The following is a 24,732-nucleotide window of genomic DNA, read 5'->3' on the forward strand; positions in this document are numbered from 1 at the left end:
TCCCTGCGGTACCCCACTAGTCACTGCCTGCCACCCCGAAAAAGACCCGTTTATTCCTACTCTGTTTCCTGTCTGTCAACCAATTCTCAATCCATGCCAGTATGTTCCCCCAATCCCATGTGCTTTAATTTTGCACACTAACCTCTTGTGTGGGATCTTATCAAAAGCTTTCTGAAAATCCAAGTACACCATATCCACTGGTTCTCCCCTATCTATTCTACTGGTTACATCCTCAAAAAACTCCAGTAGATTTGTTAAGCATGATTTCCCTTTCATAAACCCATGCTGACTTTGTCCAATCCCGTTAATGCCTTCCAAGTGTTTAGTTATCACATCTTTTAGAACAGACTCTAGCATTTTCCCCACTACTGATGTTAAGCTAACTGGTCTGTAATTCTCTGTTTTTTCTCTCCCTCCTTTTTTAAATAGTGGGGTTACATTTGCCACCCTCCAATCTGTAGGAACTGTTCCAGAGTCTCTAGAATTTTGGAAGATGATCACCAATGCATCCATTATTTCCAAGGCCACTTCCTTTAGTACTCTGGGATGTAGATTATCAGTCCCAGGGGATTTGTCAGCCTTTAGCTCCATTAATTTCCCTTGCACTATTTTTTTTACTAATACTGGTTTCCTTCAGTTCCTCCCTCTCACTAGACCCTTGGTTCCCTAACATTTCCGGGAGGTTATTTGTGTCCTCCTTTGTGAAGGCAGAACCAAAGTATGTGTTTAATTGTTCTGCCATTTCTTTGTTCCCCATTATAATTTCCCCCATTTCTGACTGTAAGGGACCTACATTTGTCTTCACTAATCTTTTTCTCTTGACATATTTATAGAAGCTTTTACAGTCAGTTTTTATGTTCCCTGCTAGTTTACTCTCATACTCTATTCTTCCCCACTTAATCAATCTCTTTGTTCTCCTTTGCTGAATTCTAAACTGCTCCCAATCCTCAGGCTTGCCGATTTTTCTGGCCATTTTATATGTCTCCTCTTTGGATCTAATACTATCCCTAATTTCTTTTGTAAGCCACGGTTGAGCCACCTTTCCTGTTTTATTTTTGCGCCAGACAGGAATGATTAATTGTTGTAATTCCTGCACACGTTCTTTAAATATTAGCCATTGCCTATCCACCGTCGTCCCTTTTAGTAAAGTTCCCCAATCTATCCTAGCCAACTCACACCTCATACTTTCGTAATTTCCTTTATTTAGATTCAGGACCCTAGTTTCGGATTCAACTACTCCACTCTCCATCTTAAGGAGGAATTCTATCATGTTATGGTCGCTCTTTCCTAAGGGACCCCGCACAAGATTGTTAATTAATCCTTTCTCATTGCACAACATCCAGTCTAGGATCGCCTGTTCTCTAGTTGGTTCCTCAACATATTGGTCTAGAAATCCATCATGTGCACACTCCAGGAATTCCTCCCCCACAGTATTGTTGCTAATTTGGTTTGACCAATCTATATGTAAATTAAAGTCACCCATGATTATAGTTGTCCCCTTCTTGCATGCATCTCCAATTTCCTGTTTAATGTCCTCCCCTATATCTCCACTACTGTTTGGGGGCCTATAGACAACCCCCATCAACGTTTTCTGCCCCTTGGTGTTTCTTAGCTCCACCCATACAGAATAACATCGTGATTTTCCGAGCCAATATCCTTCCTCACTATTGCATTGATTTCCTCCTTTACTAACAATGCTACCCCACTTCCTTTCCCTCTAGCTATCAATTCACGGCATTGCTCATGAACCTTTAGAGATCTAGGTACTAGAATGACCAGATCTCTTTCTTTCTCCACCTGCTTTAATGCTTTTCCCTGAAGGGCGTATGTATGTTGAGCATTTGCCCTGCCCACGTGCATAACACTGCACTTTCCTCGGCTAACTGTCTCTGAAGCTCAAGTAGATTTTCTATAAGGCTCATTTTACCTGAAAGGCCGATAATTCTTTTATTAAGTTGCATTCGTGAAACGATGATTACATTGGTGATAATCTTTACCGGTGACACTTTATTTTAAGCATCCACCATAAAGTCTAACATTTAACCAAGCTGTACAACTATATCTAACTATTAAAGAAAAACTCAATTAATATATAGGTTATACTTCTGAAAACAGATTGTGTTATTACTCAGTAAAACCGCCTTCATCCGTCAGTTAACCCATTGTAGTCCTAGTCCACTGTTTCAATGTTAATCACTTCTTTCTGCCACATGTGTCAAGTCTGTGAAAAAACATTTCAGCCACAACATAAGTGGCTGGTGGCAGTAAGGGAAGGTGCAAACTCCTTTGGAAAACCTCTGAAAATATAAATTGCGCATAACTTTCCCAAAATTGTAATGCACTCCTAAGGGTACAAATCCCTCAGGTTTCACCCTCATGGTTTATGATGTCAGCCAAATCCCTCAAATATATTACAATTTTGTGACACCCTCCCTAACATCCATATACTAAACATTGGTTATTAAATGTTACAGTAATACATCAGATCAATGCAAAATGACATAACTGTGTGTCAAATTCATTGTTATTAATACTTTATCATAGTTTAGAGTAAGTGCCTAGAATGGTTTGCGCTTACCTGAGTTAAATCTCATATAAGCAGTTTTTTTTACATTCATTAATAAAACATAATCTCATTCGCAGGGCTCCCCTGTGGAATACTGTATTCATGCATTTTAGAGGAGAGCACACACTGGAGTGACTTATCTACACAAATTCCTTTGCAGCTCACCTGCTCCTTATCGTTTGTTGAAAGATCAAGGGGGTGAATTTCCTTGCTATTTTTGATGTATCGGGGCAAGTAAACTTTTGTGGCAGGAAAATCGGGCAGAAGCCATTTTTGCTACAAAATCGCTCACCCTGAGTTTCCTCGTGTATTTTGGCCCTTGCCGCAATCCATCCATCGAGTCCAGAGTGTCCTTATTTACATATATTGTATTGAGGGCCAGTGACGTGCAGCTCTGTGTTTCCTGCTTTTACACTTGCCAAGCACTCGGGGTAAGTTAGACTGAGAATTATACAGTGCTGCTGTTGCCAGGATCAGTTGACACAGGCGGACATGAGGAGTTTCTGAGTCTGGAAAGTTCTGCAGCTGGGAAACACTTTTTGCAGCAATTTTTCTGCCATTGTGCCTATGAAGAGCTGGGCTTAGGGTCAGACCACAGGCAGATTTTGGAACCCCTACCCCCTAGCTACAGTTAGGTCTTTTCAGGAGCAGACATAGTATTCCCTTTGCGCATACCCTTGTATGCCATTATCATGGAGGAGGAGGAGGAGGAGCAGCAGTACAGGATGGAGCAAAGGAGAGTCCAGCACCATTTAAGGAGGATATTATCCTCCTATCCCCCATAGAGTACACAGGCAGCACAGATCATATGGGAGCCTTACTGAGGAGATGTGTGTACGAAGAGTGTGCTTCACCAAGGAGGCAATAGGGCAGCACTGTCACCTACTGCATGAGGACCTCCAGCTCTGATCATCTGCCTGTACTGCTCTCTCTGTGGCTATGAAGGTGACCACCCCACTCAACTTTTATGGCACAGGCTCATTTTATGCAGCCACAGGCAATCCCTGTAATATCAGCCAGGCTGTAGTACGGGCATGCATTTGTCAAGTGACTGACATATTTTACAGGCTAGATGAGAACTTCAGCACCTTTGACCATCCAGTTTTATGGGGTTGTTGGATTTCCCAATGTTCCTGGTGCAATTAATGGCATCCATGTTGCATTGTGATTATCTGGTCAATATAAAATTGCTGTTTGTGGGAGCTTGTTGTATGCAAATTGGCTGCTGCGTTTCCTACATTACAACAGTGACGACACTTCAAAAAAAAGTACTTCATTGGTTGTATTACACTTTGGGACATCCATAAATGCAAAGCTTTCTTTTTTTTTCACGTGCAGAGCATCCAACATGTCATCGGCAGATATGCTGGAAGTTGCCTATAAAACCGGACTTCAGCCAATTTCTAGGCTGATATATCTACTGTCAGTGATGAGGATAAAGGTGTTCCTAACATTAAAAGGAAAGAACTTGCATTTATATAGAGCATTTCATGACCTTAAGACATCCCAAAGCACTTTCCTGCCAATGAAGTACTTTTGAAGTGTAGTCACTGTTGTAATGTAGGAAATGTGGCAGCCAGCGGCCCCACGAACAGCAATGTGATAATGACCAGATCATGGGGATTAAATTGGTTAACCCCTGAAAACAGGCGCTGGGATCGTGGTGCGTGATTAACCCGCGCCCGATCATTGCGATGCAGGCAGCACTTAACATTCGGGAGTGGCTAGCACTTAAAGGCAGCCTGCACCTCTTAAAGGGGAGGTGCACTGCGGCTGCAGGAATTGGTGGAATTCAATTGTGAAATGAAACTGTGCTGCATTATAGTGAAGCACGGTGATGATGGGAACTCTGGAATTTTTAATGAGCAACAACTTGGCTGCTCAAAGTTTGCGGGACTCTTATATTTTCAAAATATAAGAAACTGGTCTGAATGGAGATCAGAAATCGTACACATAAAATACAGATGCAGGTCTCGTCCTTATGTTTAAAAACTATTGTTTTATTTTAAAATATTGAATCTCGGTTGCTCAATATAGGCTGCATCCCACATCCTCCAATCTGTATGCCAGACCCCACCAATCTGCCCGATCTGAAATTGTATCAGGCCTGCAAGAGAGTGTGCACCAAAGTTCTCTGATGATGCACCAGAGGCCTTGGTGCAAGAGTTGGACAGAAGGAGGGGCATCCTATATCTGCAGGCAGGACAAGAGGCCCTCCAGACATATGCGCCCGAGGCAGTGGGAGGCAGAAGGGGACGAAGTCAATGCCAGGAACGTAGCACGACGAGCATGGATGCAGTGCAGGAAGAAGTGCCATGTGTCCGCCCATTCCACCAGCCTGTCTATATCCTCTTGAAGTCTATCACTATCCTCCTCGCTGTTCACTACACTTCCAAGATTTGTGTCATTTGCAAATTTGGAAATTGTGCCCTGTACGTCCAAGTCCAAGTCATTAATATATAGCAAGAAAAGCAGTGGTCCTAGTACCGACCCCTGAGGAACACCACTGTACACCTCATTCCAGTCCAAAAAACAACCATTCACCACGACTCTCTGTTTCCAGTTACTTAACCAATTCTATTTCCATGCTGCTACTGCCCCCTTTATTCCATGGGCTTCAATCTTGATGACAAGCCTATTATGCAGCACTTTATCAAATGCCTTTTGAAAGTCCATATACATCACATCAACTGCATTGCCCTCATCAACCCTCTTTGTTACCTCATCAAAAAACTCAATCAAGTTAGTTAAACACGATTTGCCTTCAACAAATCCGTGCTGGCTTTTCCTAATCAATCCACACTTGTCCAAGAGACTGTTAATTCTGTCCCGGATTATCGTTTCTAAAAGTTTCCCCACCACCAAGGTTAAACTGACTGGCCTATAGTTGCTGGATTTCTCCTTACAGCCTATTTGAACAAGGGTGTAACATTTGCAATTCTCCAGTCCTCTGGCACCACCCCCATATCTAAGCATGTTTGGAAGATTTTGGCCAGTACTTCCATAATTTCCACCCTTACTTCCTTCAGCAATCTAGGGTGCATCTCATTTGGACCGGGTGACTTATCTACTTTAAGTACAGCTAGCCTTTCTAGTACCTTCTATTTATCAATTTATAGCCCATCCAGTATCTCAACTTTGGGTCACGCCAGAAGTGTACACACACGTTTCGGACGCCATTTTCAGGGCTTAGGTGTCCGCGTAGTGCCTACAGAACGGGCACTACATGACCCAATTTAGCCCCCCACCCGTTTTAGGGATGTTGGTTAAGGAATACCTATTGGCCAGGTCACTGGGGAGATCTCCCCTGCTCTTCTTCAAATAGTGTCATGGGATCTTTTAAGTCCACCTGAGAGGGCAGACAGGGCCTCGGTTTAATGTCTCATCCGAAAGATAGCACCTCCGACAGTGCAGCATTCCCTCAGTACTGCGTTGGAGTGTCAGCCTAGATTTCTTTGTGCCCAAGTCCCTGAACCTACAACCTTTTGACACAACAACAACAACTTGCATTTATATTAATTTAGTTACTTGAGGGACTAGGATTTTGTAGTATAAAATTACAAACAGTAACACCAACTGGTAGCAGATAAGTTCATTCAGAGACGACAAAATTTCAATATCCATTGAAAATTTTCACATACACTGAATTTGTTAAAATGTATGAGTGTAGTTTCTTCGTAACAACATTCTACTGCATACGTTCTCATCTTTGTGTTCAAACCCTTCCACGGCCTTGCCCCTCCCTCTCTCTGTAACCTCCTCCAGCCCTACAACCCTCTAAGAACTCTGTGTTCCTCCAACTCTGGCCTCTTACTCTGGCATCCTCCATTCCCTTTGCCCCACCATCGGCGGCCGTGCCTTCAGCCATCTAGGCCCTGCACTCTGGAATTCCCTTCCTATATTTTGACTTCCTACCTTTGGAGAGCTCTTTAAAAAAGATATATTCTTTTTTCAATGTTTTTATAAAGTTACTTCAATGTATTGTATGCTGCCAGTGCCTGCCCATACTTTAAACAGATGTGGTTTGGCAGTATAAATGCACTCTTCTGAAAATTAATTTACACATATAGAGGTATCATTTTCTTAAAATTCTAGCCTAGAAATTGCTGTTGACAACTCGAGCAGACAAATGCTTCATGTGCGCATGAAGTATTCCTCTGTCTGTTATTTTAATACAGACAATAACTCTTTTATTTTGACATCTGTGTTAAATAACAGATGAAGGAATACATTGCAAACATATTAAGCATTCATTCACTAATGTGACTAACAGTTATTACTAGGTTTAGTTGGCAGATTGTTAGTGGTAAAATCACAATATTAATAATTCTCCCACCAAGCCCAATTGCCGTATACTGCTTTTAATGCTTACTCTCTATTAACAACTCTGAAATATACTACATGCACTTCTGCTATGAAATCTTCTATGAAGTTGTTTAACATCCAATAGCTCAAAAGTCGGCCCCAGTGTTTTCTCCCTTAGATGTTAGATCTCACTTTCACAGAGGGCTCCACCTGGTGAACTAGTTGAGAACTGACAAAACGTCAGCCCAGCCAAGTGGATTTGATTGCCATAAATTCAAAACAGTTCCACGGTTTTCAGAAAAAGTAAAGCAACCTTTAAAGTGGTTTCCTTTCAAATTGATTAGATTAAGAGAGATGTAACACCTGCAGAATAACAATTAAATGTTGTTAGGATCATAAATCATTCATGAGTGTGCCTCTGGCTTATGCAGACACGACCTCAATACCAAATTGGAATCATGAAGGTCAAATGTATTGAATGAATAATTACTAATTAATATTATATTGCTAATAAAGAGTAAATGTACACTTTGTGTATCGATATGATACAGGAAAATCTCCCTAGATGTTAAATAATATATTGAAAGAAGCCATGTTATCTGTAGTATTTCAACATAATAATAATTATTTAATTGATTCAATGTACTTTCTAAATGATTTAGAATCATTACACAATGATAACTTTTAAAATTATAACTGGTTTTAAATACTAGATTCGCTACAGATTACAGTAAATTGATAATGGTTATGTGATACTAGCAACGCTATTATTTTTCAAAACATGTATTATATTTACAGTCATATTTGTGTCATAATTCCCTCTAAAAACATAAACGAGCAATGGCCAACACAGCTGCATTCAGCTGCTCTTTGACCTTTCAACATGATGATGTTAATGTGTCTCTCTGATTGGACAGTTGGAGCAGTCATTCATGCTCCACTTAGGAAGTGGGAAGCACCAGTTTTTGTGGGAGCAGAATTTTTAAAGCTGTGGGGTTGGCTCTGAGTGGGATGCAGGACCAGCATTTGGCAGGGCACCTGATCAGCATTTATGATGAGTATTGGAGCAGTGTCAAGAGTGTGTAACAGCATCGAGAGAGGAACACCAAGCTGGAGGGGTAAGTGAAAACTGGTGACTTTGGGAAGGACCAAGGTGATTTGACCAAGTGATTTTAGCTTCAAAAGCATAACTTGCTGATAATAGATTTGGGGTTTCAAACTTAACAGTGCTGAAATGCATGAACTTTCAGAGATGTTAAGTGCTGTTAGATTGGATTCTTTTTTCCCTGCTTTGACACTCTTGCTTTGATGAGCACAAAAATGCCCCCTGAAAAATAGATAAAAGAAAATATGTACTTGCATGTTCTGAGCCAGGATCTGAATATAGGTCGGCCAGATGAAGCTCAAATGCCTAAAATCCTCACTACTATATAGGCACCAGTTCGTTAATGCTTTTTTGACCCTTTTAGTAAAGAAACTGTAAAAACTTTGTGTTTGAAATGTTTGAAATTGACAACATATTCCCAATATCAAGTTGGGAATAGGGCAATGTGAGACTTGGCTAGTCTTAATCATCATCATATCTTCAATTATGTGAGCATATCCCAAATCTAATTTAGAAGGATGACCACAAGTTGTTGACAACACAGGATGGTCCCATGCATCATTGAATTGCACAATACGTTATTATCTTATAAACTCAAGAAGAAGGCTCACCACCACCTTCTCAAGGAAATCCAGGGATGGGCAATAAATGCTGGCCTTCCAAGTGACGCCCATATCCCAAGAATGAATAAAGAAAACAAAATCTATTGGAATGAGTAACATTGCTCATGCATTAACTAATGTGTCAGTAGCTTTATTATTATCTATTTTACACTACTATATTGTAGCAATACAATAATATTGTCATATGTGGAAGTTTAAATAAAGTCCTTAGAGTCGTTCCTGTATTCAATGTTCAAATTATTAATTTCTCCAGCAAATATCTCTTCGAATACAACAAGGGTGTTTGAAACATTGGCATAATAGTGACTAATTCAGTGATACAGTACTATAAAATTTAATAAAATGGAAACTAAAATATAGAAATTACTGTTGGTGATATCAGCAGACAATCGCTTACTGCATTCATATGAGAGACTCTTGGCTGCTATTTTAGCAGAGGCATTGACCCATTTTAAATGGGTTAGCACCTCTGTTAATTAGCAGACAGAGAAATATACGATTGCAATAAGTATTCATTCACTAATATCACCAAGTCATTGCTAGGCTTGAGTTGATTTAAAGAGCCATTTTTATTGATAACTAAAGGTCAATTTCCAGGTGCCCAACTGAAAAAGTTTGTTCCCTAAATAATGATGTTACGTTAATGCTGGCATAAATAATTCTGATCAGAAAATCCAGGCTTCATTGTCAATTTCAAGTCATTCTCAGCACACAGTACAATTAATAACATTATTTATCAACTGCAAAAAATATGTTCTGTTTCTTGACTGCAGAGTTTATTTTACCAAGCTGCGAAGTGCATGTCTCTGTGCTATCTTCTATGTCAGATCTTCAATGTACCATATAATGATTACATTATATAAGAGAGATTTGCATTGGTCTCAACCAATAAATAAAGGGAGGATAATGGATACCTCCAAGTGACTTACAAAGAGGTAATCCACTCTGAGGGCCCAAATGATATCATAAACCAGGAGAGCAAGGTTCAAGTCATTTTATGTATGCCATTTTAACTCCGAGATTAGATTAGTGCTTTAACTTGATTTAGAGGTAATGTATTATCATTCATAACACGCATAAGGTAGTGCAGTCTATTTGCTTGATTTGGAGGTTTTGATGGTGCTTGAAGCTGAAAGTATTGTGTAGGACAAAGGACACTACAAACAAGACCTGTCTACATTGGATCATGTGGCAGAGCCTATGGTATTGCCACATTATTTACACCAATAGAGTTGCATTAAATTCACTATATGGGATACTAACTAATCTCTTTTTGTTGCTCACTGACAAAAAAATGGTGTCTTTCTTCCTGTAGCAGTCTCTCTATTTCTTTCCCACTCTAATTCTTTATGTTTCCCTCTTTGTCTTCCTGTTGTTTTCCTTTCTTTTTCTCTCTCTCTTTTCTCATTGTCTGTAGATGAGAAATTACTGTTCGTGTTAATAGTGGTCAAATGTTTAACATGTTGGTAGAACATTCCTATTTTAGCAGAGACATTAACAGATTAACACTAGCGTTAAAATAATAATTGTAAACAATTTTACAACACCAAGTTATAGTCCAACAATTTTATTTTTAATCCCACAAGCTTTCAGGGGCTTCCCCCTTCCTCAGGCGGTTTCCACACCGCCTGAGGAAGGGGGAAGCCCCCGAAAGCTTGTGGGATTAAAAATAAAATTGTTGGACTATAACTTGGTGTTGTAAAATTGTTTACAATTGTCAACCCCAGTCCATCACTGGCATCTCCACATCATGGTTAAAATAATAGGCAAAGGAATATCATACCAAGCTGTATTTGTGTCTGACTCTTTTTCTCATGTTCTATCACTCTTTCTGTTATGCGGCCTTTCCCTCTATCTCCACTTTGTTCCTGTATTTCTGAGCCCATTGCTCATTCATTTAACAGCTCGCTATGGCCTAAAATTCTTCCCATGAACTGGAGAGATGCCTATATTTAAAAACGGAAATATGTCAGTACCAGGAAATTACAGGCCCATCAGTTTGACATTAGTTACAGGCAAGTTTCTTGAAGGGATCATTAGAGATATATTATATGACCACCTTGTAAAATATCTCAACATGGTCGACGGAAAGAAGGTTCTATTTCACCAACTTGAGGATGTTAATAGGTTGGTGGAAGTAGGTAGTCAGGCCGACATTGTGTATCTTGATTTTTAAAAAGTCTTTGACAAGGTGCCGCACAGAAGGCCATTAAATAAGATTGAGACCTATGAAGTTAGCAGCTGATTTTGGATTGTATAAGGAACAATAGATTGTTATTAATGGTGGTGGTTCTGCTTGGGGTCCAGTCACTAGTGGAGTCCCACAAGGACTGGAGTTAAGGCCATTGCTCTTCGCCATATTTATCAATGATCTAGATGAAGGCATCAGGAGAATTGTCCACATATTTGAGGATGGTACAAAGATACAGGTGTAAGAACCTTAGATGAGAAGAATAGATTGCAGGCAGATTTAGATGTTTTGGGAAAATAGACCAATACCTGGTAGATAGTTTTTAATATAGAATTATGTACTTGGGTAGGGGCAACACCAACATGCAGGGTTGCTGAGCGGGAGATGTACCTGGGTGTTATAGTGCATGAATCATTGAAGGTCCATGGCCAGTGTTGCTAGGTTATTGCAAAAGCAAATAGAGTGCTGAGGTGCTTTGTGAGTACAATTAAATACAAAACAAGAAATACTATTCTGTCTCTGTATAAGGCCTTGGTCAGGCTTTATCTATGATAAGGCCAGTTTTGGCCACCTCACATGGTGGGTGATATCGAGGGCTTCGAAAAGTTTCAAAGGAAGCCACTAGATTGATATCTAGTTTTATAGGTCCTCAATTACCATGACAGGCTTCGAGAGCTGGGACTTTTTAATTTCAGGATTTCCCCCACCCCCACATAACCTCTCCCCCTTGTGCACAAACCCCTCATCCATTAAAATACAAACATGTCATAAAATGCATGAAGAAATAGACCTGTAGAATGGGCTCATTCATGGGTAAAAAGATAGATTAAGAACACATTCAACCAGCTAACCCAACACTTGAAATGAACTATAATATAAAATGATATTGTGTTGTGCAAAATTATCATATGAACATGTTAGTACAAGAGTGCATTAAACAGGCTAAAGCCTCTGTTAGAATAGACAAAGGAAAGGAATTTCATGCAAATACATTAATGTGTTCATATGCTAATATCACATAATGCAATTTCACTCCAATGGAAAGGAAAATAAAACACTGTGGAAATAACTATTGTTAGAAAACGTTATCCATAACTTACCGTTATCCTACTTCTGGCAGAAGCCAGTGAGCAGAGGGTCTTGGCTGATATGTAAACATATCTTTGTTTCTTCTAATACCATTAAATAATTCAGAGCAACTATCACAAGCAAATACTCCTCAGTATTTCCCCAAACTCTTATCTTCAGAGATGCTGCATAGAATGTTCAAGATATCACCTGGAACAAAGCAGATTGTCAAACTTTGCAACTGTTTGATTTTTTTGAAAAGATGGTGAAGCTTTCATCCCACTTTTGATCTAAACAGGTTTAAAAAAATTGCAATACAAAGTTCAGAATGATTTTAACTGTTAAATTTTTCAAAACAAATTGAAAAGCAGTTTTTTTCTGGCTGATATGTAAAATAAGAGAAATCAATGTCATTTTATTCACTTCAGTAACAGCAACTCCTTTCAAATGTTAATGTATGACGACTTGCTTTAATGTGAATTAAAATTATCTCTCCTGTCACAAAATCAATGCTGCGCTAATTCTAAGTGGTTTAGATTAAAGAATCCCTTGTAAACAAAGTAGATTAGTGACTGAAATAAAAATGCAAAGCCAGTTATTGGGTTCAGTTTACATTGACTGATGCTTTTAATTGCTGGTAGGTTTTGGGGCTGAAACCCCTCCTGTTCAGGAGGAGCAAATTTGCAGGGAAATTACAGAGAGGCGCAAAAGCCATAAAATAGCGATAATGGGGGACTTCAACCATCCCAATATAGACTGGGATAGTAATAGTGTAAAGGGCAGAAAAGGGGAAGAATTTCTGAAATGTGTTCAGGAGAACTTTCTTGATCAGTACGTTTCCAGCCCAATGAGGAAGGAGGCATTGCTGGATCTGGTTCTGGGGAATGAAGTGGAGCAAGTGTCAGTGGGGGAACATTTATGGAACAGTGATCATAGTATCATAAGGTTTAGATTAGCTATGGAAAAGGACAAGGAGCAATCTAGAGTAAAAAATACCCAATTGGAGGAGGACCAATTTCAGTGGATTGAGAACGGATTTGGCCCGGGTAAATTGGAATCAAAGATTAGCAGGCAAAACTGTAATCGAACAATGAGCGGCCTTTGAAGAGGAGATGGTTTGGGTACAGTCTAGATACATTCCCATGAGGGGAAGAGGTAGGGCAACCAAAGCCAGAGCTCTCTGAATGATGGAAGAGATAGAGAGTAAGATGAAGCAGAAAAAAAGGACGTATGACAGATGTCAGGTTGATAATACAAGTGAGAACCAGGCTGAATATGGCAAGTTCAGAGGGGAAGTGAAAAATTAAGAGGGGCTAAGACCGAGTATGAAAATAGACTGGCAACTAACATAAAAGGGAATCCAAAAGTCTTCTATGGGCATATAAATAGTAAACGGGTAGTAAGAGGAGGGGTGAGGCCAATTAGGGACCAAGAAGGAGATCTACACATGGAGGCAGAGGACATGGATGAGGTACTAAATGAATACTTTGCATCTGTCTTTACCAGGAAGAAGATGCTGCCAAAGTCACAGTAAAAGAGGAGGTAGTTAAGATACTAGATGGGCTAAAAATTGATGAAGTGGAGGACCTAGAAAAGGTGGCTGTACTTAAAGTAGATAAGTCACCAGGTCTGGATGGGATGTATCCTAGGTTGCTGAGGAAAGTAAGGGTGGAAATTGCAGAGGTACTGGCCATAATCTTCCAATCATCCTTAGATAGGTGGGTGGTGCCAGATGACTGGAGAATTGCAAATGTTACATCCTTGTTAAAAAAAAGGGTGTAAGGATAAACCCGGCAACTACAGGCCAGTCAGTTTAACCTCGGTAGTGGGGAAACTTTTAGAAACAATAATCAGGGACAAAATTAACAGTCACTTGGACAAGTGTGGATTAATTAAGAAAAGCCAGCACAGATTTGTTAAAGGCAAATCGTGTTTAACTAACTTGATTGAGTTTTTTGATGAGATAACGGAGGGTTGATGAGAGTAATGCAGTTGATGTGGTGTATATGGACTTCCAAAAGATGTTAAATAAAGTGCCACATAATAGGCTTGTCAGCAAAGTTGAAGCCCATGGAATAAAAGGGGCAGTGGCAGCACGGATACGAAATTGGCTAAGTGACAGGAAACAGAGAGTAGTAGAGAACGGTTGTTTTTCAGACTGAAGTGGTGTTCCCCAGGGGTCGGTACTAGGACCACTGCTTTTCTTGCTATATATTAATGACTTGGACTTGGGTGTATCGGGCACAATTTCAAAATTTGCAGATGACACAAAACTTGTGGTGAACAGTGAGGAGGATAGTGAGAGACTTCAAGAGGACATAGACAGGCTTGTGGAATGGGTGGACACATGGCAGATGAAATTTAACACAGAGAAGTGTGAAGTAATACATTTTGGTAGGAAGAACAAGGAGCGGCAATATAAACTAAAAGCACAATTCTAAAGTGGGTGCAGGAACAGAGAGACCTGGGGGTCAAATCGCTAAAGGTGGCAGAGCAAGTTAAGAAAGCAGTTAAAAAAGCTTACAGGATCCTGGGCTTCACAAATAGAGATCTAGAGTATAAAAGCAAGGATGTTATGATGAACCTTTATAAAACACTGGTTCAGCCACAACTGGAGCATTGTGTCCAAGTCTGGGCACCGCACTTTAGGAAGGATGTGAAGGCCTTAGAGAGGGTGCAGAAAAGATTGACTAGAATGGTTCCAGGGATGAAGGACTTCAGTTATGTAGATAGACTGGAGAAGCTGGGGTTGTTCTCCTTAGAACAGAGAAGGTTGAAAGGTGATTTGATAGAGGTGTTCAAAATCATGAGGGGTCTATACAGAGTAGTTAGAGAGAAACTGTTCTCATTGGCAGAAGGGTCGAGAACCAGAGGACACAGATTTAAGGTAATTGGTAAAAGAACCAAAGGCGACATGAGGAAAAGCTTTTTTACGCAGTGAGTAGTTATGATCTGGAATGCGCTGCCTGAAAGGGTTTTCGAAAGGGATTTGGATAAGTTCTTGAAGGAAAAAAATTTCCAGCGCTACAGGGAAAGGGCGGGGGAGTGGGACTAGCTGGATTCGTCTTGCAGAGAGCTAGCACGGGCTCGTCGGGCCAAATGGGCCTCCTTCTATGCTGTAACCATTCTATGATTCTATGATCATGTTACAGCTCCCCCCATTGCTATTTCCTTCTTTTCCTTCTTCATGTGAATAACCTATCCACTCTTTTGATCCTACTCTGTATTAATCAACTTTCTTCAAATCACATCTCAGTGCACCCAGCCTCCTATCTCACACAGTGCAATGGCTGAATTATTTCATCTTGATCCATGCCCTTTGACGCACAATGTAAAAAAAAAATAAAGTTCTCCAAAGAAGTAGTTTCTTCTTGTGACTGAAGGGCCAAACCAACAGCTGCCACCTCTCAGTTTTAATGCGACCACCCTTGTCCTTCCTCATTTTTGAGATTCTTGGCTTCACTTTCTCCTCTGGCCTCAAATGGAATTCCCCACGACCTCCAAGAAGCATGGTTTTCTCTTCATGCTAAATAACTTCCTCTCATCAACCTAACTCAAGCCTGTTCAAGATTTGAAAATTGCAAATGACTGGTGAGGCTCCCTTAACACCCCTCTCATACTCTTAGAATCATAGAGTGGTTACAGCTCAGAAGGAGGCCATTAGACCCATCGACCCCTTGCCAGCTCTTTGTAAGAGCAATCCAGTTAGTCCCATTCCCCCACTCTTTCCTAGTAGCCCTGCAATTTTTTTCCCTTCAAGTATTTATTCAATTACTTTTCGAAAGTTGCTATTGAATCTGCTTCCACCACCCTTTCAGGCAATGCATTCCAGATCATAACTACTCGCTGCGTTAAAAAGTTTTTCCTCATGTTGCCTTTTGAACAGGACACAAGAAGTTTGTTGTATAATAGGTGATACCTTTAATTTCCAACCTCCCTATCTCTTCTAACCATTGCAACCTTTCTTGTCTATATCAGTTTTATTGACACAATTATGGTCAGTGCCTAACTGAATTTTCCTCTCATTCCTTCTAAGTTGCAAATATGTTATCCTACACACTCTTCCTCTTCCTTGTACTCCCTAAGTCATCATCGCACTGAAATTAAAACCCATTACAATCTCCTACTCCAACTCATTCTTTCCCATGACCTCAAATCTGTGCGACTGCTTATCTCCCTCAGTCTTTCTTTCCACCACAATCTGGATCACAAAATTACACTGTGGGATTCTAGTGTGAAAAAAATTAAGCATTTTTGTCCATGATGAATTATTTATTTGAATTCTTTATTGAAAGCCACAGTATATATACAGGGCTCAGCTCAGTTATTACTAGCTGTTTCTGCAAACTGTATTGACTGGGAGCAATGTGTTGAAAGAAAATGCCCTTAAAATTAAGGCAATTAGTTATGGATACACTATCTTGATGAAAGTGTTACAGCTGCCTGGTTTTCTTTTATCTGAAGTAGGCTTCTCAGGAACACAGCACTAAACCTCCTGTACAAACTTTTTTCACTGGCTTCTTTGCATAGTGGCTAGATACCAATGTACATTTTATATTTTTTTACTGTTCAGACATAGAGTGAGGCTATATTTGCACTCATGGCAAGGCAGAGACATACATAGTTCAGAAAGTCCTTGGTACATATAGTTTGATTATTCACATTACAATTGGGTAGCACCTATCTAGCATGCCACAGCACTGATCAATAAATCAAACCATCTCATTCAATTCCAAACATCTTAGGTGATTGACATCCTGGGATAGTGGTTCTGTTTGACAGCTGTGCCTGGGATGAAGAATCTGTGAGAGGGATAGGGCCAAAGGTTCTTCATCAGGCAGCTCTGTGGCCAGGAGGTTCCAACTGTGGGCTTATATTTGGCTGCTTGTGTTCAGCTTAGCAGTCAGTCTGAAACCAGCAGAGAGTCTGAGTGAAATCAATGGCTGAAACACAAAAGTAAGCTGGTGACATTAAAATAGGAAGACAGTGTTATAATTTATAATTTTTAGCATTTCTCCTATGTTCAACGCCAAAGACCACAAACCAAAGCATGATCTTACATGTGCAATATCTGGTAACATGCACCATTATAAGTTGTTTTGGTGTTAGCTGTGGTGCAGTGTAGCACTCTCACCTCCGACTTAGAAAGTTGTGCATTCAAGTCCTGCCCCAGAGACTTGAATACAAAGTCTAGGCTGATGCTCCAGTGTAATACTGAGGGAGTGCTGTCTTTTGGATGATACGTTAAATCAAGGCCCCGTCTGCCTTCTCAGGCGGATGTAAAAGATCCCATGGCGTTATTTTGAAGAAGAGCAGGAGAGTTCTCCCCAGTGTGCTGGCCAATATACATCGATCAACCAACATCACTACAACAGACTATCATTACATTGCTGTTTGTGGGACTTTGCTGTGTGCAAATTGGATGCAATGTTTCCCTACATTGCAACAATAACTACACTTCAAAAATTCTTCTCCCCTCACTGACAGCAAATTATGTCTCGACATGGCTCTGTAAATTAATTTTACTCGGTTACATATTTAGATGGTGCCTTGCCCCAAGGGGCTCTTATTCATGTGAGTTCTGACAATCATTTAACAAGATTGTCCGGAGCACAATCTTGTCCTTACCTGACGTTTATCCGGTAGGGGTCGTTGTTAAGCAATCAGAAGCAGGGACCCTGGCCCTTTCAGTAACTCATCACAAACTGTGATTCTCCTGGTCTGTCTGGCTCTGAGAGAGACTTTACCCCAGGGCCATGAGGATCTAAGTAACCGGGGCTTAATTATTTCAGGGCCTCGGGGTGCGTTTTGCAAGTGTTGTTTGGAATGTTCGTGTAAAGCTGTAGCACCAGAGAAGCGAATAGAAATGTTATCTAATTGTAAAGCTCTAAATTGCTTAAGTGAATAGATTTTGCAAATAGAAAGTAACATAAATCTTACAAACAGAAAAAAACACAAATTTATAAACGGGTGAATGTACTTACTCTGGGGAATAAATGACTCTTCAGCCACGAAGTCGATGCTTCTCCATCGATTTTCATCTTGCAGAACGACAATGATTCCTTCAGTGAGAAGCCAGCGGCTTTCTACCTCCTTTGCCTGTCTTATCCATATCGGTTTCAGCGTTAATTTCACCCACCTCCACATGGCTGCAGATCAAAAGTAATAGGGTTGATTCTAACTACACCACCAGTCAAACTCCATTACGAAGCCGTATGTCTACACAATTTGCTGTCAAATTTGACACGGTGTATTTAGATAAGAGGATTTGTGCTTTATCCTGTTACTTTAATAGACCGAATTGCTTGATCTCGTGTCTTTTGTATCCTACAGCCCTCTTCGCTCTCCGCTGACAGTAAGATCTGAGCTAGTTCCAGTTTACATGATTTTTGCTCTTTGAAGATGAACTTTATCTCGAACTAAATGATTGGAAAGAAATTGCCAATCTGATGTCCCCAAAGCTATCGTGTGTCTCTGAACGTACTGACGAGGGCTAGCATTGTAAAATGATGATATTTTCTTTAAAATCTAGTTTAGAATTATTTACACACAAAAAGTTTTTAACCAAGGTACAGCCGATGGTGATCCGATAGAGTTTCATTCGTGGTCAAACAATCCATAGTTTCACAATTCTGTCTGAAATGATATTGGAACAAAGTCGAATTCAGTAGATTTTTAAAATAAAGCAGCTATGTGTATATCGATGATATAAAACGGGAGAAAGTAACCGGCGACTGGGGATCCTCCGAACAGACCGGTGAGAATCGACACAAAAACTTGTTCAACCAGAGGGGCAGTGGCTGGTTTGTTTTCTTTGTTTTTTTATTATGGTTAAATTCTTTATTTGTTGTGCCCTTTTGTTTGGTTTTTGGTGCACTTTTGTTTGGTTTTTGGTTGATGACACTGGGATAATCCAGTGTCTCCTTAATGGTTATTTTAGGAAAGGCTCCATTCAACGAGTAAAACAACACTGAAAGGCGAACGGTCCGTGAAACAGAGCAGGTCAAGAGGGGCCGTCCCTTCCACCGCCTGCTGCGATCAGTAATCTGTTTCCGAGTCATTTCCACTTTGCAATTGCTTCTGGCATCCGAGGGGCCACGAGTCGGACTGACAGAGCCGGGGCATGACCTGGGCCAGCCAGCCAATGACCGCTGGGTTATTAATCCCATCGCAACAGATGGAAATGATTCTAGTCTGCAATTGTTCTCCATTTCAATGATCGTTCGACAGGCAGTACATGTTACACACACATGTGTGTTCCCGGCTCCACATCTTGTTCCTTGGGGTTTCCATCTCATGACTGGGTCTCCTGCTGTGAACATGTGAGCAACCAAACACAGGAAGTGCTAATGTCTGTGACAAAAAAAACCTCTGCTTAATACCCCTGAGAGGAATGAAGGGAACAACTCACAAGTCAGACTGTACATATGCAAATAGCTATATACTTGCATACAATATATATATTATATTTCCACAGATGCTGCCTGACCTGTTGGGTGTTTCCAGCATTTTCTGTTTTTACATCAGATTTTCAGCATATTGTGCTTTTGTTGGATATCTTGGTTTTGATACTTTAACAAAGTTTTTTTTAAATTCCGTTTTGGTTTGCAAATAACTGGTTTGGAACGCATTCTGAAAGGCCTAAGAACATCCACTTGGCAACATAGATGCTGATATTTAGCCAATTTTAGGATAGAACAAATACTCGCCTCTTCCCAAAAGAGTGACAGAAAAGAGCGAGACAGCTGAACAATTAAAGTCGCCATTTACATACAGACACACAAGTGAGTATTCGGACAGCTGAACAGTCACGGTCATCATTTACATAAGTACACAGAAATAAGCAATCACCACCGCCTGCATTCCTTCCCCCGTGCACACAAATTCTGAATTGTTGAAAGTAAGAAGGTCTTCATTTTGAAAAGTGCACATGTGTTAGCATTTGGTGAGCACAGGACCGCACTCCCTGTGATGCCCTTACAGTTGAATAGTTTCTCCACATTCACAGTCCAGCCTCGCGTGCAAAGACCCAGGTGAGATACTGGTGGGCTGTTAATGCTTAGGAGCCACGCGTAGGTTCAGGAGGGAAGGGAGAAACTGGGACAGGTAATGCTGGAAAAATCAATCATCATACCTTACCACCTCATACTACATACATACACACATCTCATTTCTTGTGCACTGTTAAGCCAAATGTCACATTAATGGTTCCTATGTAGAATATTCAACTTTAGGCAATTTGATTCATTTCCTGATATTTATATTCTGTCACAGTTGTTTTGATTTGTTGGTGCTATTTGGTGAAGTACAGCCTGAATTCTACCATTGAGCCTGAAGTCCATTTATAGAAACAATTGAGAACAGATTTATCCTGAGTTTATCCAAGAAGCCAATCACTTTATGTATTACTATCAGTAAATTGCCAGTAATGTTGTCCATGGTCAGATGATGAATATAAGTTCATTTTATATATAAGATGGCAATGGGAAAATACTTCAGAAACTGGCTCCAGAGAGCCACCTGGTGACCAAAGCCTGCAAGTACATCCTGGCAGTTGATGTAGCAAAATTGAATGTGAAATGTTAACACAGCAATTCACGATGGTAAATGTTAACAGAAAAGTGTGAGAGATAATCATGACAACAGGAAGTGCATATTATATACAAGCTTTTTAACAATATATGTAGATATATTTCAATCTGGCACTTCCATTAACAAAACCCAACTCAATAGTGGGTCTCAGCTGGTGTCAATTTGAACACATGCTTCTATAAAGCAATGGTGGATTTGTGATTTATATTCTCCCCATATCTGCTGGTACATCCCACTCTTGCTTGCTCAGTGCAACACCCCCATATCGCCCACCATATTCCACATGTACTGTATGTTATACCTTCCACTGTTTAGTTCCAAAAGGTTGCACATTTTTTCAATTATCCGCATGCATAATGTATGTAGGCATGCGTGCAATGTTTGATGTGTGCAGATAAACTGCTTGGGTATGCATGCACACATTCTGAATAAAAACTAATAAATACAGCAAAACAGCTGCTCAGCAGCAACATAGTCTATTCAAACTACCAATTCAGATTTGATTGCTTTATCCAGATTACCACACTGGCTCTCAGCATAAACAAGTTATGAGGTACTTGTTTGAAAAAAGCACACAATAATTAATGGCTATAAATGTGCCAAAAGGAAATACTGGTTCATTCTAAATATGCTTACACAAAATGGTACACAGTGAAGGAAAGTACGTTTTTTACGGTATCATTCAACATTTGGTAGGTGGGTGTTAAAATGAATCTGGTAAATGTTTACATGATGGTGCTGATACTGCATGCTGTTTTCAGAATACTGGATCCATTGTTAAATTTTCATAGTTTTACTTCAAAGTGAAACTATGAAGTAAACAACAAACATTTTTTATCCATCTGTGAAGGAATGAAACATATGGTCAGACATTTAAAATCTCAAATATATTCCTCACAATGTCAAATGTTTTTGTTCCTCTGCTATCAATGGACACACTATTATGAATGTTTATATAAATCTCAGTCACTCACATAATCAGTTACATTTATGACATCGTCAAGCAAAATACTCCATTTGACGAGAGCATAACAATTTTTATCCAGTTTTCCCCTCCTCTCCCAGACAGTTAGTCTGGGCTCTTCAAGGTTCAGAAGCATAGCAACCAATGCCAATCCTGACTCCTTCTGATGTCTACACGTATACTGGATAGCGATTAGAAGGAGGAACCCTGACTAATTCTACCCCCCCCCCCCAACCTTTAGCCTGAAGATTGTAGTGTCCTCACTGTACTGCCCCTGCTGAGATCAACTAACTCAGCACAGAACAGGAACCATCTTGGGATGAATAGGTTTACGACACTCCACGCAGAGCCTACCAAGCCATCTACTAATGTAATTTTGACAGGATTTATAATTTTTCAATACTGAATGATGGGTTTAAGTAACAGACCCATTTGTTGTCAACATTTTAAGAGCATGCTGTTAAGTGGAGGTCAGGAATCACTTGAAAAGATACAAGGTGCTAACTCATATTCCTGCATCTACTGTTCAAACAATGAAGAATGCTGCCGAGCACCAGTTTTCAAATGAAACACACCTGGGACAAATGCAACATATAAGTGAATGCTTTGGGAATGGAAAACAGCATTTCTGTGCTCATCAAGATAAAGGGATTTTAGTTTTGGAGAATGGAACTCTTCCCATTTCAGGGAGCTGGTGTCAACATTAAGCACACCCTTGTCAAGTATAGCAAAGCTAGATGCAGGGTTACGCTCTCTCTATTCTACCTCAACAATGTTGAACCCCAACCTCAGAAGATATCTCCCCTACTCCATCAATGTGACACATTTCCCAGATCAATTATTCTGTTGCCTCTAAGTAAGATTGCCAATGAGAGGTCGTTTTTTACTGTAGACCCATGCCCACTAGGAACTGAATTGAGAATTTCCAAACTCATTTCACATCAGTCTCTTACAGCCAGCTGACAGAAGAGACTTTCATCCCATAGGTCAGGCAGGATTTGAACCAAGGTCCCAGAGGTGAAACTTAAATATAATTTCACTCCAACCAGAATTCCATGTAACCTTCAGTGCTGATTCAAAACTGTTTTGTTACAGATAAGTTTAGCACCAGACAAGTGCCAGGCAATGACCATCTCCAACAAGAGAGAGTCCAACCACATCCCCTTGACATTCAATGGCATTACAATCGCTGAATCCCCCACCATCAACATCCTGGGGGTCACCATTGACCAGAAACTTAACTGGACCAGCCACATAAATACTAAGGCTACAAGAGCAGGTCAGAGGCTGGGTATTCTGCGGCGAGTGACTTACCTCCTGACTCCCCAAAGCCTTACCACCAAGTACAAGGCACAGGTCAGGAGTGTGATGGAATACTCTCCACTTGCCTGGATGAGTGCAGCTCCAACAACACTCAAGAAGCTCGACACCTTCCAGGACAAAGCAGCCCGCTTGATTGGCACCCCATCCACCACCCTAAACATTCACTCCCTTCACCACCGGCGCGCCGTGGCTGCAGTGTGCACCATCCACAGGATGCACTGCAGCAACTCGCCAAGGCTTCTTCAACAGCACCTCCTAAACCTGTGACCTCTACCACCTGGAAGGACAAGAGCAGCAGACACATGGGAACAACACCACCTGCACATTCCCCTCCAAGTCACACTCCATCCCGATTTGGAAATATATCGCCGTTCCTTCGTCGCTGGGTCAAATTCCTGGAACTCCCTACCTAACACCGCTGTGGGAGAACCTTCACCACACGGACTGCAGCGGTTCAAGAAGGCGGCTCACCACCACCTCTCAAAGGCAATTAGGGATGGGCAATAAATGCTGGCCTTGCCAGCGACGCCCACATCCCATGAACGAATAAAAAAAACCACTGTCCTTCTTCATCTACATATACACAGCCCATATTTAAAGTGGCCAATTTGGAATCGCTTCTTGACAAAATTGCAGTAACGACCTAACAAGTGGTAATATTGCAATATGTACCTCACTGCAGTTGTGCTCACTTTGGCACATCTACTTAAACGGGAATGATACAGAGATTAGCATCGGTCCTGCATAAGGATAATATGCAAATCCTTGATAGTGTTCCTCAGGGAACTGTGCTGGGACTTATTTTGTTTTACAAAAATGATTTGGACATATGCACGAGAGCAATGAGATCAAAGTTTGCTGATATCAAATTAGGGGGCATGGCAAATTGTGAGGAACAATGAAAATGATTGCAGGAGGACAGACATGTTAATAAAGTGAGCAAATAGATGGCAGATGCAGTTCAATGCAAAGAAATATGAAGTAGTACATTTTCAGAAAAAGAACACTGGAAGAAAGTGTACCCTAAATCAGGGGTGCCCAATACAGGGCCTGCAGTAAATTTTAATCAATCAGAAAGCAGCATTTACCAGTCCTGTAGGCCCAGGTATTTTAAAGAGCTGAAGCTTCCAAATTTTCATGCCTTTGGAGAGGAAGATAATGGGGGGGGCGGGGTCTTGCTAATTGTGTACGGGTCTTGCTTTCTGTGTGTATTGGGATTTCACGTCATGGGTCTCACAATGTAGTATGGCTCTCTTTGTGTGTATTGGAGTCTTGCTTTTAATGTGTAAGAAACCAGACAATGCTCCTGGTTGAGAGCACAGTCAGAAAATCTATTGCCCACTTAATCTGAAGCAGTAAAGCTGAATACTAAGACACCGTGACCCTCTAATGAGGTGTGCAGGTGTGTTTTTGTTATACAGATAGCTCTAGCCAACCTTCACAATGTTTGTGTAATTTTAGATGATTTTGAAGAAATTCTAGGAATGCTTTGGAGATTGCCAACTCAATAATATGAATTCAAAGTACTACTTATAGGCTGCAATGTCAAATAATGATCGATGCATTCCCCAGTATCAAGGAAGAATTTGAGGCCCTTTGCTTCAGTAGAATACAAAAAAATCTATCAATTCTATCTGTGTTTTGTATTTAGTGCACCAGTCACACTTGAGAATGTTCAAATACGAAAAAAAAGAAATAAAGCTAGTCAGATCCTGCTGGGTTTTTTTGACCCTGAAAACTTGGCCTATCCCCAAAGAGAGGAACTGTGGATTTATAAGCAGCTGCCAACCTAGCAAACCATCCCTCAACAATTGGTCTCAAATTGATCTCAGAATGCACCTATTTAGACAACTTCCCCATAGGCAGTACCTTCACAGGCTAGAATAAACTTAGGTCCATCTTAACATCTAACATAGCTCCATCTTAACCTCTAAGCATTATAATGTGTTCCAGACAACCCATGAGCAATGCCCAAGCCCTGTCTATTCTCATAGA

The 24,732-nt window shown here is 40.5% G+C and overlaps 1 pseudogene; it reads left to right on the top strand.

Annotated features, from left to right (window-relative positions):
* The first annotated feature begins 23,421 nt into the window (after positions 1–23,421).
* On the top strand, positions 23,422–23,516 carry LOC137343870 (U6 spliceosomal RNA; annotated as a pseudogene).
* The last annotated feature ends 1,216 nt before the right edge of the window (positions 23,517–24,732 follow it).

Source organism: Heptranchias perlo, chromosome 26 (genome assembly GCF_035084215.1).
Source record: "Heptranchias perlo isolate sHepPer1 chromosome 26, sHepPer1.hap1, whole genome shotgun sequence".
Taxonomy (NCBI): domain Eukaryota; kingdom Metazoa; phylum Chordata; class Chondrichthyes; order Hexanchiformes; family Hexanchidae; genus Heptranchias; species Heptranchias perlo.